Source organism: Marmota monax, unplaced genomic scaffold (assembly GCF_021218885.2).
Source record: "Marmota monax isolate L192 unplaced genomic scaffold, Marmota_monax_Labrador192_F-V1.1 WCK01_AAM20220418_F8-fsc00103, whole genome shotgun sequence".
Lineage (NCBI taxonomy): Eukaryota > Metazoa > Chordata > Mammalia > Rodentia > Sciuridae > Marmota > Marmota monax.
In genome coordinates, this window is record NW_026694286.1 from 6,487,112 (window position 1) to 6,509,502 (window position 22,391).

At 39.3% G+C, this 22,391-nt stretch overlaps 1 pseudogene; it reads right to left on the reverse strand.

Moving 5' to 3' along the window:
- Positions 1-428: 428 nt before the first annotated feature.
- Positions 429-22,391, reverse strand: part of LOC124108923 (cytochrome b-c1 complex subunit 2, mitochondrial-like) — a 150,228-nt pseudogene continuing 128,265 nt past the window's right edge.

Consider the following 22,391-nt stretch of genomic DNA (forward strand, 5'->3'; position numbering starts at 1 on the left):
ATGGTCAAAACCTCTCTGGCTCAGGGAAGGAGAATGTGAATCATTCAGACTGGCTGCCCACAGGGCATATTCTTGCTCATTTATTACACTCTCAGAAGAACTATCTGTGATTCCAGGAGAATGACTGAATCCTGGGGTTCCTGCCTTTAGGGCAGGAACCCCAGTGACCTAAAGGCCTCCCACTAGACCCCACCTCTTAAAGTTCCCACCACCTCTTAATGTCAACAACTAGGGAAATGGCTTCCAACACATGTACCCGAGGGGACAATAACAAACCTTATCCAAACTAAAGGCAGAGCAGGCGAGGACATTGCCCTCCAGCAGACATGGAAGGGTATGTGCCGCAAAACCTTTAATCAACATCCAGCTCTGCTCCCAGTGACTTTCCAGGCACAAAGGTTTGCAGACTGATGGGCTGATGGGCTAAGGTTCCCCATAAGTAGTGCAGAGATCCCATTTCACTGACTTCACATCTTGATTTAAGAAAAAACACACTCCAAACACACCCTTTTTGAAGATTGTGATTTATTCTATTATTTTTAAAATCCAGTCCATCCCATTATATATTATATTTTTATCATTGATTATATTTAAGCATATTCCTTTAGTAGACTTAGAATGCTTTAATTTGATTCCCTTGATGAATATTCATTTCAAGGTAATAGCCAGATGGGCAGTAGGCAGGAAAAAAACAGTTTATCTTCTGAGCAAATTTCTTATTGGTGCATTTCCTTGTATGTTGTCATAAAGGCTAATCCCTCACCACACATTAATTTTATGACTTTGTGAATGCCAAACTCCAATGCACTTTTCAATCTACTCATGGACTGAATCATCTTATTTTTCCTTTGCAGAAAGGAAATATCATCTTATATTAGGCATGAATTTATAGCAGGCTTAATATTTAGCTTGTTGGAAGCTTTCTTTCAGGAGGCAAAATTTGTAAAAGACTAATTCAGCTTTGTGACAGAACATGAAAATTCATATTTCCAACCAATGGGTTTCCAATAGAAGCCTTGCTTTGATTTGTTACGCTATGTCTTTATTTATCGGCTGTGTTCAGACTAACTATAATACCAGTGTCCCATCATCCTCACACCAGCTTGTCTCCATAGCTCATGTCCATTTTTCATTCTCATTCTGCTCCATCGTTTGAGTAATGATGACAACAGTGATGAATGTAATAGAAGTGCTCAGTCAGTGGCACCACAGTCCCAAGGGGACCTCCGGGTGAGTAATGGATCACCCACCTGTGTACAGATCTTTGTATGCATCATTGACTCCAGAAGCAGCTCTCAGAGCAGGGGTCTGTGGGTCTAACGTTGAATTTTATTTTTTCTTCCTACTCTAATCATGATGAACGTTTCTTTTGTTTATTCTCCATCTCCTGGTGCTTACATCATGTGGGCTTCAATAATCTGTACTAAGACACATACATGAATAGTATTTATTATTAAAAATATGATGCTACCAGGTTCAGTGACACATACCTGCAGTTCCAACTGTCTATGAGGCTCAGGCAGGAAGACTACTTTTGCCTGGGGGGTTTTGGATCTGCCTGAGACACATAGTAAAACCCTTTGTAAAATTATTTTTAAAATGTGATGCTAGGTTAATGACATTGACAAGCACAGCATACCATTGCCCTTAACCTGGCATTTTAGGTCTTAGATTAAGTTCTGTTATTTTCCATTGAGGCTCAGTGAGCACATGAATCAGGCCACGGGTTAGACACATCTGAGCAAGGGGGGAGACACAGAAAGACCAAGTTTGATGAAGATCCATACAAGGTTCTTATTAAGGACTTTGAAAGGGACTTCTCCTGGTATTATCATTAGAGAAGACTTGACCAGACCAACATAGATTCCTGAGCCACAAATCCAGCATTAAAAATTAAAACTCTATTGATTTTCTCAATACCCTGGTGAGGTCAATATTATCCTTATTTACTGGATTAGGAAAATTGAGATCAGAAAGGTGTGGAGATTTACATTACAACTCTGATAAGGGATACAGTCTAAATTGGTTTATATATGTTGTAGCTGTCAAATAGTTACTTTGTTAGGTATTAAAACTGAGAAAATAAAAAATATTCTCTCATGCATTTTAAGATAACAATAATAAAAGTATTTCATCTTTAAAATTTTGGCACCATATTTGAGAGGCCACCTAAAACCTTAGTGCACAAAACTAAATCACAGGACAGTTTGTTGTTTTAGTATTTCACCTGAACCTCCTCTGGTCAATGGCAGCTTGTCTTTAGGGGTTGCTGCTCCTGTTCAATTTCAGAAAGAAGGAGATAGGTACAGAGCCATGCCCACCCCCCCAGCTCCCTCCCTCATAGCACTCAAACACCCAAATCAGGCTGTTTCCTGAATATGAGGGTAAAGTACAAGTATGTTTGAAGAGGGTGAACCAGGGGCTGGGGCTGTGGCTCAGCACTAGAGCGCTGGCCTCGCACGTGTGAGACCCTGGGTTGGATCCTCAACACCACATAAAAATAAGTGAATAAAATAAAGGTATTGTGTCCAACTACAACTAAAAAACAAATATTAAAAAAAGGAGTTTGAACCAGTCTGGGAGTTAAAGAGGATTTACTCAGGAAGTAAAATGAGAATGAAAAGATATAAGAAGGGATGGGAAGAGTACCACCTGAGCCAGTCCATAGGCTCATCTCTGGAACAGCTTCTGTTTGAGAGTTGAAATGGATGAGGCTAAAAGAACAAAAAGAGTGGGATCCCTTGGTGGTGGCCCAGGTCTCGGCAGGCTGCAGTCTCGATGGAATTCAGGTAATGATTCTCTCTGGTGATGAAGGGATTGACATGACACTTAGTCACCAGTCAAGGTCAGGTAGGGGATATAGTTATATGAACCAGATTGGCTGGGTTATTGGTCCAGGAAGCAGGGGCAGCTGTAGCTGGAAAGGCAGCTAAGGTTGAGTGAACCAGGTCCACCAGCATGGAGCCGTGCTGGGGGCTCAGCCTGCTTCGCCACATCTACTGTGAAGTGTCCATCCAGAATCCTTACTCTGGCCCCAACCAGATGTGTCCAGATTTCTTTCTAGGGATCCAGGCCCTTCCTCTTCTGCATAAAAACAGCCTCTCTAGGGTATAGAAGCTGCTTAATCAGGAAATGGAGTTGGTGAAACTGTTGTAGCCACCAATATGACATCTTCAAACTGGTCATTAATAGACGGTAATCCTAAGCTTATTTTCAAGTTAAGAGCAAGATGTTAGATGCCAAAAACATATTCCTGAGCTACATATGGTCACAGCAAACCTTTCATGCATCCTTGGAACTGCACCCAATTCTGTAAGCACTCAGGTAATTAGGGATTTCAGATTTGCAATGCATGTTTTGACACCTTCTCAGGAAAATGTTTGGAGTTGAGCAAAAATAATATCTTAGTTTTGTAAACCTAAACAATTTACATATAACACTCTTACATCATGACTTCATTTGACATTCACAACTATTAATGAAGTAAACACAAATATTCTCATTTCATAGATAAGAACAAACTGGGTTAATCAAATGTCTTGCCTGAGACTTTACAGCTAGGATGTGGCAGGTCAGATCTTTAGAACTCACCCACTTTATTCTCCCTCTCTGGAGATTTTGGTCTCCTTAGGTTGGTCTTTCTTCCCAGTGTATCCCTTCAACCTCGAATTTTATATTTTTGTGTCAATGACTCAATCATGAGATCATGGATCGAAATAGTAGCCCATGTCTTTTATTTTCCCTCATTTTTTTTAAGTGAAGTGCTTAAGTTGTCATTCTTTGAAGCTTATGTTTCTGTTTTGTTTCACTTTTTGAGGCGCGGTCTCATTATGTTGCTGAGGCTGGTGTCCCACTTGTGGGCTCAAGTGATCCTCCTGCCTCAGCCTTCCCAATAGCTGGAAATAAAGGCATGCATTTCCATGCTCTTTGGGTTTTATTAAGGAAATTCTCACTTCTCCCCTTCATATGGAGTCCAGATGACCGTGTCTAGATTCTCTTAAAACCATGGACAGTGAGCAATAGCTGATGTGGGTCTAACAATTGCTTCAAAGTCATTTGTAGCACATGCTCATATATAAGAATTCCTCAAAAATGAATGTGGCTTCCTTTTGGTTTTGGGGGATCAGACATACTCAGATCCCCAATATCTTGCTATCCAACATCAGATATTAGATATCCGAATATCTTACCAATATCTCTAGCCTGTGACATCATCACTCACCCCCATCCCCCTTCCAGCTTGTTTTTCTAGTACTCTAAGCTCCATCAACAAAGGAATTCCCAAGCATCCAGCATGGCTTTGAAGCTAAGGACACACTATGACAATGACCAGAATGTTCTTTCTTTCTACCTTCTCAGAGGTAACTTGTGCTCATTCTTCAGCTCTCCCCATAGACAGTAATCCTTCAGGACACAGTCTCTGAATCACAAGTCTAGCATAGTCTCTCTTCTGCATGCTATAGAGCCTTGTGGGCAAGCACAGAGTTTCTGCAGTTAGAGGAACCATGATTGGACTCTCCACACTGGCAAACTTAACCTCTCTGGAATTTGATGTCTTTCCTATAAAATCTGGGTAATATCTATTTCTTTATAATTGCTGTTTTAAGAATTGAAGGTGAGAATCTATAAGCACAGAGAACAACTGCCTATAACATAAGTAGGGACTTAGTAGATGCATCTCAATGAGCAACTTTTTTTTCTTTTTCTTTTTTAGCCTGTGTTGCCAGGAATAGGAAGCTGGAATAGTTATCTGAGTTTCTTCTGTTGGGAATTCATGGCTGTATCTTTGCTCATGTTGACTTCCTACTGTGAAGTGCCCCTTTTCCCCACTCTACCCACTCTCAGGGTCCTGTTTGACATATCCCTACCTCTCCCATGATGATGTTGGCCCCCACTGTGAGTTTTACCTATTATTCATCTATTAATGACAGTAGGACTCTTCAATTATTAGGCCTACTATATGCCCCACACTATAATGTGTTGTTGGCATCTGATATCTATTTAACCCTCCACTGGTCCCAGAAGGGATGAGCTCTGTTTATCTACTCATCCCTGAATAAATGAGGCTTGGTTAAATTCTCCTTGTCATGAATGAGACAGCTGATATTTGAATCCTTCCTGACCCTTTGGCACCACCTGCCATCCTTCCTGGTTATCGGGTGCACCATCCTTGTGGGTAAACTCTCTTCCTTCCCCCAAAGAGTACAAACACTGTGGTGCTAGAGAAGGACAATCTTGTTCTCTAAAGTGTAGTCAGTGTGAAGCCAGGAGCTCTGGATGCTGTCTAGATGTGACAGATCCAGGGAGATAGAGCAAGAGGAAGGTGACGACTGTGATGGAGGGCCAGGTGCTATTGCTAGAGTTGCCCTGCTTAAAACTTCTACTTTCTATATAACTTTGGGAGAAGGGAAAACTGGAAATTCCATTTACCAGTCTAATAACAAAAGACGGATCTGCAAGGGCTTTGAGGTCAAAGTTTATTTGGAAGAGGATTCCAGAGGAATAGATGAGTAAGCCAGGGAAGGGAAGAGAGCCAATCAAAGGCTCTAATGAGCAGATTACTGCTGCAGGCAACCAGGGCTGATCTCATTAGGGATCCTGGGAAACCATTTAGACTGGGATCAGAAAATTACAGCTGAATCCAGCCTGTTAGTTTTTTATTATGACTCTAAAGCAAAAATGCTTTTATATTTTTAAATGATAGAAAAGTAATTAATATTTTATGACATGCAAGTTCTTGAGATTCAAATTTTAGTAGTGATAATGTTTTCTTGTTATAAAGCCTTGTCCATTTATTTACATTTCATCTATGCTATCACTGCTTGGTAGATGCATCTTGGGTCCCTAAAACTACTGAACTGAGTAGTTGTGGTGGAGACCAGATGATCCACAATGATTAAAATATTTACTAGGAGGGTGGTGGAAGGAGAGGGTAATCATTATACAAAATACATGTATGAAGATGTGAATTTGGTGTCAACATACCTTATATACAAACAGAGATATGATAAATGGTGGTATAAATGTATATTAAGAATTGTATGCAAAAAAAATAAGAGAGCTCATGTATAATGGCATAATTTGGTGTGAATATACTTTATATACAGAGTTACAAAAATTGTGCTGTGAATGGATAATTATGAATGTAATGCACTCCACCATTGTCATGTATGTAAGAAATAAATTAAAAAAAAAAAAAGAAAAAATATATTTACTAGGGGCTAGCGTTGTGGCTCAGTGGTACAGCGCTTGCCCAGCTTGTGTGAGGCACTGGGTTCAAGTCTCAGCACCACATATAAGCAAATAAATTTTAAAAAGATCCATCAAAAACTAATAAAAATATTTTAAAAAAATATTTACTAACTGGTTCCTCCTAGGAAAGATTTAAAATCATGGTTTAGGTCATGTTTCCACATTGTCTCTCCCAATGGATCCTCTTGAATCATTGCTCCAGGGATATTCCCAAGGGCTTTAATTTCCCAAAACTTGTAGCCCCTTCTTGTCCAAGCAACCCACAAACACTCTCCAGAAGAGTTCCAAGTCTTTTATAGCAGGAAGCAGATTGCATATTTGGAAACCAGTAGGATCCAAGGTGATCCATGTAAGGTACAGAGAGCTCCTGATACAGGAGCAATTTCTTCAAATTGGAGAATTCCCACAGCCCATTTTTTATTGGCTGTCAACCATAGTACATTGAGCAATTAGCCTCATGTAAAGACACAGGAAGAAGCAAACATCCAAAGACAGTTTGTCTCTAAAGAAACTGTCTTGTACAAGATGCTAGTGGCATTTCTGCCCCTCTTGACATGTGGTCCAGCAGCAAGGACATGCTGAAAAACAGTGAATGCATGAGCTTCTGCACTTCCTATAGCAGCACTTTCTGCTACAACAGCAGCATGGACAAGATTGTCTCCATTTTGGTCTCAAATTTCACCTCCATGATGGCCTTTGCACCAGGTAAAAATCAAGCCCACCCTTTTTATTGAGGAACTGTTCAGCAACCTGCTTTAATACAGGATGACTCACATCAAACCCAATCAAAGTCATTCTTGTGCTTGTAAAATGGTTCTGAACAAAGTGATATAACTCTTCTGATGACACTTTTCCAATCCTATAGTCAGGCAATACAATGACTTAGCTAAGGCATTCTGGTAAACAGCAGCATGCAAATTTTCAACAAGAAGAGCCTGTGGATTCTGTCAATCCTTAGCTGAGACTGAAGGGCAACTGCTTCCCAACAACAAAATTTTGGTGCTGTGGTGACATTGAGCAGGAATTCCATTGAAATGTCACCATCATACTGCAGGCACTCCATTTCCCAGTCACACTTAGTTTACCATCACTTGCTTCAATTCCTCGGGTTATCTTGAAAGATGAAGCACCCTTTGTAGCTAAACTGGATGCAAGACCCAGCAAATGAGAGGTTCCTAAATGGTTGGAGTCCTAATATCTACTGCCTGCTTTAATGAACAAACCAATTCTTGATGCAGGAGCATAGTTTTCCAGAGAAACAGTTATCAAACCATTTGGTAATTTGGTAAACTCAAGGTCCTGAGGATGTAGAGTAACCCCTGCAGGGGCAGTTGTACCTTTAATTTGGGGAGCAACTTTGAAGGAATAAAATCTTGAGAAGGACCTGGCTCTAGTCAGTAGCTTCATGGCTCAAGAGTGCTCTGACTCACTGTCACTGTGGCTTAAAGACAGGCAAGATAGTACCAGGCTGTTGCCAAAGGAAAGCACCAGAAATTCACTGTTTCTTCTTTCAATGCCAATTACTTAGATTCTGGCTTTTTGGAATTTACACTGTCTTCCTGGCTGTAGTTGCTGTAGATGTGATCAAGGCTGCCTATAACCAAGTAAAAACAATTGCCCAAGGAAACCTTTCCAATGCAGATGTCCAGGCTGCCAAGAACAAACTGAAAGCTGGATACCTAATGTCAGTGAAGTCTTCTGAAGGCTTCCAGAATGAAGTTGAATCCCAGACTCTAGCTGCTGGTTCTTACATACCACCATCCACACTCCTTCAACAAATTGACTCGGTGGCCAACACTGATGTCATAAATGCTGCAAAGAAATTTGTTTCTGTCCAGAAGTCAATGGCAGCAAGTGCAAACTTGGGGCATACACCTTTTGTTGATGAGTTGTAACACCAAAGCCATGCTACAGGGGAGAGAGTGGAACATTTTCTCAGCCCAGAGCATCAGACAACATGAAAGTCAAAAGTCTATAATTTATCTTGTTTTTCTCATTCAACCAAAATATCATATGCAGGGGCTGGCATTGTAGGTGATACCGAGGTATTACTCTATGGGTTTAGGGACTGGGATAGAATTTCAGTCAGAAATTTCTAATGGGATAGAATTCAGTCAGAAAAAGTCCGTTAGAATAAGACAAAATGAACAACATAGAGAAAACAGAAAATCAAAGAAAATGAAATAGAAATGAGCAATACAAATAATGTACACCTTAACTAGGAGTAGTTCTGTCCATAGATTTCTATTAATGGAGAGAAGCATTAGATCAGAGGCTGGTTCACTGTTTTCATCAAGAAGATATTTTCTATAGTTCTGGAGAGAGCAGTAAAACGTTCTTCCTATTTTTCCACACAGGTGGACATAGGAAGGGAGCTGTTGGAAGGATAGCTGTAATCTGAATTGCCCTTTCTTAAAAAGGATATTCCAAGGAGCTCCTGAAGTGCTTTTCTAGTTAAGGAACGTGGAGGTTGAAGTGGGGGTGCATGTTTGCTTTTAGTTGCTGTGACATATACATGAGGAAAAATATTAGAGAAAGAAAGATTCATTTTGGCTTATGGTTTCAGAGGTTTCAGTCCATGGTCAGCTGACTTCAAGATAAAAGCACCCTAGCAGAAAGACATGGCAGAAGAAAACTGCTCACTTCATGGCAGCCAGGAAGTGGTGGGGGATAGGGGGCAGGACCAGGGACAAAATATAGTCCCAAAGGGTACACACCCAGTGGCCTACTTTCTCCAACCCTGCCACACCTCCTCCTTGTAGTCCATTTTAAGTCTTTTGGGGACATTCCAGATAAAAACCATAACATAGTGGGATGTTCATATTGTACTGGGGAAGTGGTTCTATGAACAAGATTTGAAATAGCATTGATATATTGCAGCCAATGTTTTATCAAAAGAGTTTGAGCCTTAAAATTCTAGTTAAGTAGTAGATTAGCAGCCAAAGAAATATGCCACCTTCATAATCATAAGAGGGCCTACAGCCCATTTCCTTTCCCATTCAGGCCAGCCCTTTGGTATTTTAAAGACAATGTTCCTATTAGGGGTAAAGTGGATTGGGTGCCTCTTCTCTGAAGAAGATCCCAAGCCGACCTTGAGTACCCTGTGGCCACTCTGGAAGTGGTGTAAGATAACTGTCTAGTCTCTCCAAATCTGATTCAAAGATAAGGACTCTGAGTCTTCAGGGAGGTTGCTTAAGAGATTCTCTTTATTCTATCTAATTTTGTTCAAGTAGGTTCTGACAGCTGGACCTTTTGTATTATATTTCTGTATCCTTTGGGTACAGCATATTTTGCCCATTTGAATGGCTCTTTCTGTGAGCATCTTGAAGCCCTAGTAGACTCTCATAGGTAATAGGGTGACCTTCTGCTCTTAACTGGGTCCCTGTCCTCTAAGGTCCTGTCCTCTAAGGAGCCAGAGCATGTACATGATCACCAGAAAGCTTTGTTACTCATTTGACTGAAAACAAGAGCCTCATGTGAACATGTATGAAACAGATGCAGTTGAGATTTGTGAAACGGTTTTTTATGTGCCCGTTACTTAGACTAGGGGAGCTGACTCTTTCCAGTCAATCATATCTGAACTGTCTAGCTATATAAAGCAAAAAGCTTATACAGCATTTGCTTTTGTAAATAAACATGTTTTAGATAAGGTAGAGCATATTTAAAACTTCTGATATGACAAAATATTCCAAAAAAAAAATGGAAAGATATATGCCAAACTGGGAAAAATTTTTTGTAACAGTTATGACAGAAAAGTATTAATACTGAGAATATTGTAAAGAGCTCCTGGTCAACTGGAAAAAGACAAAAACTTAGTAGGAAAAAATGAACAAGGGGAATAAAAAGGAAAATTAGAGAAGATAAAATAGAAGTGGCCAATAAATATATTAAATAATGCTCATCTTCAGTAGGAACCATGGATATAAAAAATTTTAAAACATGATGTCATTTTTACCCAATATAATGACAAAAAATATTTAAACATTTTACATTAATGCTCCAGTGGAGGAAAGGGAAAAGCTCTTCTCAATGTTGCTGGTGGGAGTATAAATGTACATGACAACATTAGAGGATAATCTGGCAGTCTCACAATTAAAATGAGCCTGTCCTCATGGCCAACCATTCTGCTCTAGGTATTTAAATCAGAGAAATACTTATGGGGGCAGAGGCTGCCAGTTATCTCCACATCTGTTCCTCATTTCTTGTGTTGTAATAAGATCTCCAGACAACCAGCAAGGAACTACATTTCCCAGCTTCCCTTAAGAGTAAATGTGACCAAATTTCAGCCAGTGGGATGTAAGAAGAGACTGCGATTTTAAAAGACATTTCCTTATGGGAAGGAATATACCCTCTCCTCCTTTTGTCTTTTTTATCAATGGCCAGTAGAAGAGAAAGGCGATAAGAGAGACATGCATGAGGCATAGACATGTGAGGATGGAGACAGATATTAGAGTGATGCATTTACAAGCCAAAGGATCCTGACAGCCAGCAGAAGCTGGAAGAAGTAAGGATGTCTCCTAGAGCCTTCAGAGAGAGTGCAGCCCTGCCAACGCTTTGATTTTGGACTCAAATAAGAGAATATAAATATAAGAATATAAATATAAGAATACTTCCATTGTTTTAATATTTCCATTTCTGGTAGTTTGTTATAGCAGTCCAGGAATATGAATATTCCATGATATACTCATTTCATAGGATATTTTTCAGAAGTTGGAAAGGATAAGCTCCATTTATATGGAAAGATATTGGCATGGAAAGATCTTGAAGATAATGGTGCTTGATTAAAGCATGTGACAGAATTATATCCATAAAAATACCATTTACACTTATGGAAACCATAAACAAGGCTATGCTTTTTATAGTAACAAATAAATGTATATAAACACAGAGACACATCTGATGTGGATTAAGTGAAGAACAAAATGTTGACCTTTTGGAGGATAGAGAAATAAGAGAATCAGGACAAAGTTCAAACAGGTGAGGCTCTATCCCTGATTCCAAGATGATGTCTTGTTACTGTGTCTTCTGGGAGGGATGAACATTGTGTCCTCTCATGGCAGAGGACAGAAAGGGCCCAGCTAGTTCCCTCTAGTCCTTATATAAGGTTACTCATCACCACCTGAAATCTCTACTCATTACTGTACCCTGTGGATTCAGTTTGAACCTGTACATTCTGGAAGGATGCATCCATTCAAACCATAGCAGTATTTGTCTGAACTACTGAGTTGCAACATGCTTGCTTCCAATGCTGACCTTATTAGAGACAGGCTGGCTTACACAACCAGGTTTAATCATCACTTAACTAACCTGTGTAAGAAAAACAGGACTCTTCTCTGTTTCTCCTGACATTATCTATCTACACTAAAAACTTCTTAGAAGCCAAGATGGTACCCAGGTAGGATAAGAAAGTCTCTGAATTTAAAAATTTTGCCTGATAAGTCTTGAGATATTGGTTACAGAGAGAATGAAGACTTTCCTTCTTCCAAATTTGAATTCTAAGTGTGCTCAGCTATTTGAGTTTTGCTCTGGAAACCACACCAAGCTAAGGATAAAAATGATATAGTCTATATTACTCCTTGCGATATGCCAGCCAAATTAGAAATTATAAAGCCCAGCAATGATTTCCAGATGAATGATTGTTTTAAAACTCAGTCACAAATGTCTAAGGAACTCTCTTCTTATAAACGGAAACTCCATTCTATGTATGGCCTCTCCCATTACCAGGAAATTCCACTGGATGAGAACCCTCATTGGGGGAAAAGCTGATATCTCCCTGAAGACTGGCCCTGATGTGCTGGGTGAATAGTAGCTGGCCAAGGATTGTCCATTCATGAAAACTGTCAACACTACTCCCAGAAAATAGAAGAGAAGGAGATGTGTATTGCAGAAGCAGGAGGAATATTCTGTCTTTACAAAGCATTATCATGACCCTAAAAACAGTTTTCCACAGAAGAGACAGGTGGACAATCTGAAGCAAACTCTCTTATTTGAAGTTCTTGCAACTTCTTGTGCAGGAATTCTATGGATTTATCCATCTGATGACCTGCTGGTGGTGACAAATAGGGATGTCGTAATATTATCCCTCCATACACCATTTTTCCTCTCAGAATGTGTGGAAAGAAGTGATTTCAAGAGCAAAACTCATACAGAACATGAATGTGATGAATCATTTTCAGAATGTTTTGGAGCATTGGAACAGTCAACTTTTAAGCAGAAAGTACAAATTAACTTTATGCCTGCACAAAGGAAGAATCCAGAAGAAAGTCAAAGCTTCCAGATGAACTTACAGAGGAATAATGTGCTTCAGTGAACCACCTCGTTGAGCCAGTTCTCCCTCTGAGATGTTGACCATTTTGAATAAAGAGGATTCATTCAGGTCCACCTCTGCACATAGGTTGCCTTTTGGTCAGAGAAAAAAAGGTCATCTTGAAGGCCGAGGGTGTTTTGGTCAACTTCTGTTGCTCTGAGTTCACTCTCAACACATGGAATCCCTGAGGAGATGTTGCTTCTCAAGGTCCAGACTGAAAACCTGCTGCTGCACACCCTACTCTGCCATGAGGTACTGCTTTCACTGAAGATCAGGACACCAGCCCCATGACTCTTGGGACTCATCCCATAATTGGACAGGATTCAATCTGGGAATCATTCCTGATGGGAGAACTCACAGCAGTTTTCCATGTGACTATCCACAATGCTCATTTCCTGATGGGTAGAAGGACTCGGCTCTGGAAGATAAGGATGTGTTAATCAGCTTTCCACTGCTTTAACAAATACCTGAAATACTCATAACTAAGAAAGAGGAAGGCTTACTCTGGCTTACTTTTGTAGATTTCAGTTCATGTTTGGCCTTTGGGTCTGTGGCAAGGCAGTGCATCACGGTGGGAGCAAGCAACAGAGGAAACAGGTCACCTCCTAGAAACCAAGAATCAAAGAGAAAGGAAGGGACGGGGTCCCAGTATCCCTTTCTCAGGCATGTATCTAATGATCTAACTTCTTCTAGTTAGGCCCGCCTCTTATGGCCTTCACCACCTCCCAATTGTGCCACACACTGGGGACCACACATTTGCATTTGACTCTTACATTTTGGTCTTCTCCCCTCCTGTGGAATAGTCCTGTCACATCACTGTTCTGCATGACAACAAGTTCTTTGAAGAGTTCCTGCAAAACATCCTATATTCTTTCCTCATGATTTAAACATTAGCAGGAAGAACACTCTTTGTACAATAGAATATTACTCAGCCTTAAAAAAGAATGAAATTATGGCATTTGCAAGTAAATGGATGGAGGTGGATAATATTATGCTAAGCAAAATAAGCCAATCCCCAAAACCAAAAGGCCAAATGTTTTCTCTGATATGCGGATGGTGATCCATAATGGGGGTGTGGGACTAGAGAAGAATGGAGAAAATTTGGATTGGACATTGGGGAGTGAGGGGAGAGGAGGAGCTATGGGGATGGGAAGGATAGTGGATTAAGACTGACATTATCACCCTATGTGCATGTATGATTGCACGAATGGTATGACTCTGTATCGTGTGCAGCCAGAGGAATGGAATTTGTGTTCCATTTATGTACAATAAGTTGAAATGCATTCTGCTGTCATGCATAACTAATTAGAACAATTTTTTTTAATTTTAAAAAACAAAGAAAATAGAACACTGGTGGATTTGTGAATTTCTCACTACTTCACAACAGGAACACAGGAAACAATAGGTGTTTAAAATCAGAGTAACAAATCAGTAATGCAGGGTTCTTCTGCAACTTCCCCCTTGCTATTTTCCACAGAGATAATTCTGCCCCCACAACATAAATAGACAGTTGGCCCTCCATACCTTTTGGAGTCCACATTGCAAATTCAACCAACCATGGATAAAAAATATTCAGAAAAAAAATTGCATCTGTACTGAACTTGTACACACATTTTTCTTGTCTTCATTTCTTGAACAATAGATTTTTTTCCTAAACAGCTATTTACATAGACTTTACATTGTACTAGGTATTATAAATAATCTAAAAATCATGGAAAGCATATGGGAAGAGGTACACAGCTTCTATGTAAATACCATGCCATTTTATATAAGAGACTTGAGCATCCAAGGATTCTGATGGGGGATGACTGTATTTACTCATGTGTTCTAATCTACAATCCACATGCAAAGTTTTAGTTTTAAAGTGTCAGTACCACTAAAAAGAACATATCCAATACCAAATTTAAGATTCCTTTACCCTTTGTTGTATATGTCCTTGGAGTATATTCCAATAAAGTGTGCTCTCACAGGCTTAATTTTCAGGTTACTTTATGTAATTATTTATTTTATGTTCACACTGGACACTATGGATAGTGTTAAAGAACTGTAAATAATTAGTATATTATTAACATTACTCTGTTAAGGTAAGTGTAAAAATATTGTGATTAACTCCACTTCCTAGAGAAATAAGGCAGAGGAATAAGAAAACTGGAAATAAACACAGAGCCACGCAATTTCAACAGGTTCTTAGAAGAGAAGTGGTAACTGATTTGGAAGAGAAGAAGAAGCCACAACTCCAAGTGGATGTTCCAGAATCACAAGTTACAAAAGGAAGTGGCCCACACTCCCTTCCCTGGACACAGGAGGCTCTGGGGCCACAGGCGCAGTGGAGAACAGGGCAGAGGCATGGGGAGAACAGAGGGGTCGGGAGCAGATGAAAGTCTTCATATGGAACAGTTGGCCTCACAGCTCCCCCTATTTGCAGATGCCCCAGAAGGCTCTCAGAGCAGCCTCCTTGGAAACCCTACACTGTCCTCTAGGGAAAGACCCCTGGCCTGGATCTTTTCTCCTGAGCCGTTCAGGAACTATTCTTGATCCTTCTCTTCTGTGTTCTGTGTTCCAGGAGGTAAGTTACACACACACAGTGTCCCTTGGGAATTCTCATTCTGGCTTCTGGGTAGGTCTGCTGGGTTGGCAATGCATTGGTGTGATCCTGGACTGCAGCAGACAGAGGCTGTCATATTTATTGTCCCTTTTCTTCATGCCAGACTGTAGTTTGGCAATGGCTTCATTCCCCTGCGATGGCAATGGTTCCTGTTAAGGAACCCCTCTCCCAGGGCTGGGAGTTTTTAGGAGAGTCCCAAACTTTGTACTCTTTTATTTTCATACTTCATGTGGTATTGGCTCCCAGCTGTTGCCAGTCTCACCTGAGCACTCACCCTCTACTGTTAGTCTTTATAGGACAGGGACAGGAGGTTATATGAAGAGGCTATGGGAGGGTCTGAGTATGATATCTATTTCCTGCATGGACAGGAGTGCAAACAGCCTTCACAGACCAATAATGGTCAGTGCCCTGACAAACTCAGTTCCACACTCAAAAAAAATATCTACTGGCAGCTTCCAATCTGCTCCTAAGAGACTCATCTTGCCCTGATCATTGAACCGTAAGCAAAAGTATCACACAGGCAGACATCAACTTGTGGCTGACCATATATCCTCGATTTTTCCTGTCTTAGATCTGAATGGACAACTGAGGATACAACTGAGGAAGACCATCATATGTAGACAAAAATAAACAAACAAAAAAGTAAGGAATAAGGGGAAACAGAAACTATTGAGGTAAAACTTCAAAATAAAAATAATATTCTCAGAGATGTTCAAAATGATACCGAATCCACAAATCAAACATAATAACATGATCTTGTTATTTTAATTTTTGATATTAAGTCAAATGTATTATTCTTCAAAAAATATTAACTGCCTCTTGTTGAGGGAAAATTGCCTATAGACTTGCTCATGTGACTTGCTTTGGCCACTGAACTGTAAGCAGAAGTATAGGACCAGGCTGACGTTGATGTGTGGTTGGCCATGTGCTCAATTTTTTCCCCTGCAGGAGACCAGCAATGTTCCACATATGGATTCAACCTGGGTCTCCGTGTGACAATATGCAGAGCAGAGCCACAGTTGACTTGTAATAGATGTGTAGTTTGAACTGGCAGAAAAATATTTGCTGTTTCAAGTCACTGAGATTTCAGTGTTGTGACCAAAATATATACTAGCCTATGCTGGATGATACAATATTCAACATTTCAAAATTTTAAAAATGCATTAAAAGATCTGAGAGAGAAAGAAAAAAATTCAACACAACCTCTTGGAAAGAAAAATAGATAAGAAGATGAAAAACAGACAAGAGAAAAAGAAAAAAAAGAGATTCAACCAAATAAAAATGCCAACATCCTAATAATATGTTTTAGAAGTGAGAGAACATAGAAAATTACTGGGAAAAATTATTCAAGAAAAACAAAAACATGAACCTCAATTGAAGGATTTAGGGATCTATAATTAACATCCATTATCATCCAAGCACCATCAATAAAATGTCTAACACCAAAGCACATTTTCAAGAAATTTTTCATTACTCAAAATGAACAGTTCTATAAGATTCTGTAGGGAAAAAAAAGGTTACACTAAAAAGGAACAAAAATTCACTGAAAAGAATGTCATCAGGAATTTCAATGATAATGGAATAAAGGTCTTTAGAATTCTAAGAGAGATTGATAGCCAAACTATCAATAACATATGAGAAGAATATGATATTTTCAAACCTGCAAAGGCCTATAATATTACTTTTTGAACTGTCTTTCCAAGAAAACTCTTTGAGAATGCTCTCCCATAAAATGAAGTTATAAACCAAGAAAGATAAAGACATTTAACAGAAAACAATGTATCTAACCCAAGACAGCACTGAAGACAAGACACAGAATGCTGTCTATACTCATCTGTGTAGCAACCAGTCCGCACTGGAGTAGAGATCTGAAGGACTGAAGAGTGTAATTATGACTATTGCTAAATGTATACTAAATGATATACACTGCATATGAATGACAAAATTCAGTGAATGACAAACCACTTATCACAGTAGTCCCATAAGATTATACTACCTAGAGACATCATAGCCACCTTAGTCTGTGCACATACGTTATGATGTTCACACAATGATGAAATCACCTATTGATGTATTTCTCAGAATGTCCCATCATGAATAACACAAGATTTTAGTAGAAAAGCCCCCTATGCATTTCCATCATGATAGGATGGCATGACAAGGGTTTAAATCTTCCCCAGAGAAGACAGCAAAAAGAAAAAAGTTTTACATTATTTGACAACCATAAAAGTGATAAGTTTGAAAATGTAGATGGCTGAATGTCTATAGTACATCCATTCACCAGCTGTTAAAAAGAATGAGGCAGGTGTGTGTGTGTGTGTGTGTATATATATAATAAAGAATAATCTATAAGATGCATTTTTAATAACAAAAATCAAAATACACACACAAAAAAACAAAACATAGAAAACAGTATGCAATGCCAGATATGCCAAAACAAAACATTTTATAGATCCACAGAAAATGCCCATATATACAGAAAATACCATATTTGAAGTAGGGCCACCAGATAAAATTTAAGATGCCCAGTTAAATTTGAATATTGAATAAACAATGAATATCATATTCAATGCAATATTTGGGAAAACAACTAATCATTTATATCTGAAATTGAAATTTAACTAACAGCATGCATTTATATTTGTTAAATCTTGCAACCCTACTTGGAGGTGATGAAGTATATGAAAATTAGTGTTCTGTTTGCAAAAATTTACATGATGGCCTGAGCACACTCAGCAAAGGAAAGCAACAGCCCCTCCAAGCTCATATTCCTAAACTGGACATAGTTTGCATGATGTGCCCTGCTGTTGTGAGATGTGGGACCTGGTTAAATTATTAGGAGGCACTGCTGTTGGTGAAGGTGGCTCGTCACCCAAGGAAGTCACTGGCACTTGCTATAGAGAGCAGCCTGTGTCTGCCCTTCAGGCACCAATGGAGCTGAGGGCAACTCTAGACCATATGTACTGTTCAGATGCTTCAATAGTTTTCTCCTAACACTAAACAGCCACCATCACTCTTGTTTCTTCCTGTGCCACACTCTCCCTAGCCCCACCACAAGACACCACTGTTCTAACTCCGAGGTAGAATCCATGTTTATAATTTTTTTAGCAAATGGATCTGAAAATATTACAGTATTTTGATTTAAGGGATTTAAAAAATTCATTCCATTCCCTTTGCAGCCAACTATGCTGTGATTTTTTTTGAACACATTTAAAGAGCTCCCACTCACCACTGAGTAAATGTTAGTGACACATTTCTCTGGGCAAAGAAATAAGTTTTCCTTCCCCTCCTACAGAGTGAAAGAAACACTTCCTTTGGTGCAAACAGAGGTGAATTCTCCTTCTTACCCTTTTTCAAAAATCTCTGCTCAAACCCAGAACATTTGTCTCTCCCACCACCAACTATGACTGCTAAAAACTAAGCTTTCCAGTGTCATTTATTCAACAAGAATTTATCAAGTGCCTACAGTGTGCCAGGCTCTGGAGACACTAGTATGTCCTGGTGCTGCCAGGGACATGGTGAGATGCTGGGCCCTGCCAAAGCAAGCAGTCTTAGCTGAGGGGACTCAGCAGACTGGCCCACTGCAGCCCTTATTATTGAAGAGACTGCTGTTCAGAGGCCCCAGGCAGCCTGCTCAAGGCCTGACGCTGACTGGCAGCTAAACCAGGACTGACCCTCTGTGTATTAGACCTGAACCTTGGCATTTCTGGATTTCTTACATTGCTTTCTTCTTTCTCTCCTGGGCCACTCCAGCCCCACCACTGGCTTGCCTTTCCCCTTCCAGACTTTAACAAAATGCCACACACCAAGAGGAATGAATTTCTGAGTAGGCACTGAGGAGCCTGCTGCTGTCCCCCATGGAATGTATCTTGGTAACATGAGTTAGGAAGTATTCAGTCATGGGGCTCCATCCTAATGACATTATCTAACCCTCATCACCTCCCAAAGGCCCCAACTCTACACACTGCAGTCTGTTTCCAGCCTCTTACTACCACAAAATGGGAATTAAATTCAACTCATGAATCCATGGAAGACACACTCCAGCCACTTCCCAACCAGAGCTCTCCCAGAGACCGGCGTGTGGCCTGTGAGCTGCGTCTCCTTGTGAGTCACAGTGAGCATCATCCAACACAGCAAGCCTTCCCCTCATGTCACATGGTTCCTCTCCTCTTGAATCTCCCAAGTAAATATTCTCCCTTCAATTACTGGAAGCAGCTCTGCTTTCCAGAGGATCCAGTTGAGAGATCACTACTATCAGATCTCATAACCCAGTTTGCCAGTGTCTCAGGGCACATCCTTTATGCCTCTCTTGCCCATGAATTTAGTTAGTAATCTTTAAAAATTATTGAGCACTTATAACCCTCCAATCCTCATTCCCTGCCTTATTTTCTGCATGGCACTTATTACCATATAAATTTTGTTCATTCTCCCCACACCCCCACCCCATACCCTGCCAGCGAATGTGAGCTTCTGGGTTTTATTCACTGCTATTTCCTCAGCACAGGAGCAGTGCCTGCCACAGAGTGGGAACACTGCTAGTTAAATGAATCAATGCTACACACTAAAAATGAGAAGAATCAACAAAACAGACTGTCTTCCTTCAGCAGAAGATCTGGCTGCCTCATGCCATGTCCTCTACCCTGCAGTTCCCTTCTGCATCTGGTCCTAGGTCTGCTCATTCTAAATAGACTCATTCCAGTATGTTCTTCTCATGGCATCTGCTTGCACCAAGGATGGACTTTCCTTGCCCTATAGCTCTCTTTACATATGAACCTCTCTCCCAGCCCATGTTTGCTCCTGACTTGTCAGAAATGTATCTGTTTCCTTCTGGAATCTAAGATCAGGGGTTTCTGATCCTACTTCTGGTCAGAATATTTCCTATTTGAGGCCTGTGGCTGAGACTGTTGTTTGTCTCTCCATCATTGCATTCTACCATAGTGACAAAACAAATAATATTTGCAGTTCAGTGATCCACAAGGAATTTTGTCAGGAATTTTGTAAACCATTGTTAATCACTGGCTGCCTGAAATTGACCTCAGTAAAGTCTACCACAAGCCCTGCATCCTCTTAGAAATGTCTCTTTCAGTTCAGCCTCTTTCAGTTTTCACCTGCTACAGCAACTGGCTGGTGCCTTCTGCCACTGTTATCCTCATGGTGGAAACTGAGCTGAGACTGTTCCCCAGGAATAGAAGGGAAGATTTGGCAGGGGTGATCAGCTCCACCTAAAGATGACCAGGAATGGACAATGTATTTGTTAAAGAGTGAAAATGATCATGTCAGTGATCCCCATTTCCTATGGAAATTAACAGCCTGTACTATTTTGGGACCAGATCACACACTGTGTGTTCCTACTTTTAAACCATGTTTTAGTGTAAGAGAAATTTAATCTATTTATAAGGTGATTCAGAGATTGATTTGTTTTTCCAGAAGTAACTTAATTAACCAGCTGTTAGGCATCATCTGTGTAATCTCTAAATTAACAAAATAAGTCCTATGAAAAAAATTTGCCAATTTCATTACTGAATAATCACTTATATCATGCCCAAAGACTTATGAACCGTGGCAATGTGTCATTCCTGGAAAGTGGTTTCTGGAAATCCATATTTAATGCCTTTTTATTAGTTATTATTCTTAGAGAAATAACAGAGACACATGGATCTTTTGTTCTTGTTGATTAGGGTAATTTAATCTTCTGGTCAATTATACATTTTTTAATATTTTAATGAAATGAAAATAAAGATGATCTATCTGTGTGAGACAAAGCAGAAATGGCAATATTTTGTTTCAAATGTAGCATATCAAAAATATGCATTTAAAACCAGAGTGGAGGCTCAATCAAAAAGATAATTAGCTCTACTTTGGCAGCTTTTGTTAAGCAACTGAAGTGTCTGTTAGGTACTGCTCAATTACACTCACCCCTTTTAGATGCTGCTTGATTATGTTCATCTTATTCATGCCTTGCTAGGGTGTACCTGGCTGTGTAACGTGTAGTTTAATTAAGGTCGGTTCTCTTTCTTTCTCAGGGCAAGCAAATCTCCAAGAAACTGCCAAGTTCACAAATCACCACTCCCTTCTACTCTCCAGCACTATAATATAATCTCCTGAGCTAAAATTGAGATGCCTTTGTAAAAAGAAGTGAACAAATATATGTTCTGAAGAAACAACTGTTTTTCTATTTCTATTTTTACCTCTTTAGCAGAATTTCACATAGAAATAATTTTTATTTTTAAACTTTCTTTTAGAGATGATAATATCTGCTTGTAAATCATTATTTGGGCCTTGAAGTTATTTTTTAAGTAATTAGCATCTAAAACTGTATTTTTAGAACTAAAATTACAAATTTCTAGTGTTCAGTTTTTTTCCATTTTTATGATTTTTTTCACTTACACTTAGGATTTTAAAAGTTCTATGAACATTGAGTTTAATATAAAAGTATAATGGAAAAACATTTTTAGAAATGTAATGAAAATAAAGTAGCAGTTAAGACTATAACTTACTCATACTTAACAAAACTGAAATTTTGGCTTAATGGATTCACTCACTATAATGAGAAGCAACTGTTTAGCAAGATGTGTTTTTGTATCATTATTTTCTCCAAACCAAACAAATTCTCACTTTATCTTTGTGGGTAATGATTCTGCTGAGGGCCACATGGCCCTGTTGTAGGGATCAAGTGAGATACTTGGAGAAGTTCAAAACAGAATTTCCAGATTTTTTTTATTAAGCCTGGTTTAAATAAGCAACTGATCCAAGAGGCTATAATCATGTGTCAGCTTGTTTATTTGATGGTGTTAAGCAGGAACATTAATAGGATGAAAAGTTGTAGATACAAGTGATTCTGAGAAAGCAAAGTCTACCATACCAATTGTCTTTTATTTTAAAATAAGGAAAAGGTTAGGAAGGATTCACAAGCAAGTTACCAAAAAAATACAACTTAAATCTATATGAATGTTTTTATCTTGTCAGCAAAATGTTGAGTTTCTGTTTACTTAAAAGAATAAAGAGCTTTCCTGACTTATTGAAATATCTGAAGTTGTAACTAGAACTACTGGTTAGAACCTTGAGCCTAGGGTATTTGTAAATAGAACAATGATAGAGAAGAATGTGTTTACCTACAGGAAGGTGAGTGTGTTTAGTAAATGGTGCTATCCTTCTCATTAGAATAGATAATAAAATAGAAAAACACATTCACAGATCATGCCAGGATTAATACAACAATAGGAAATG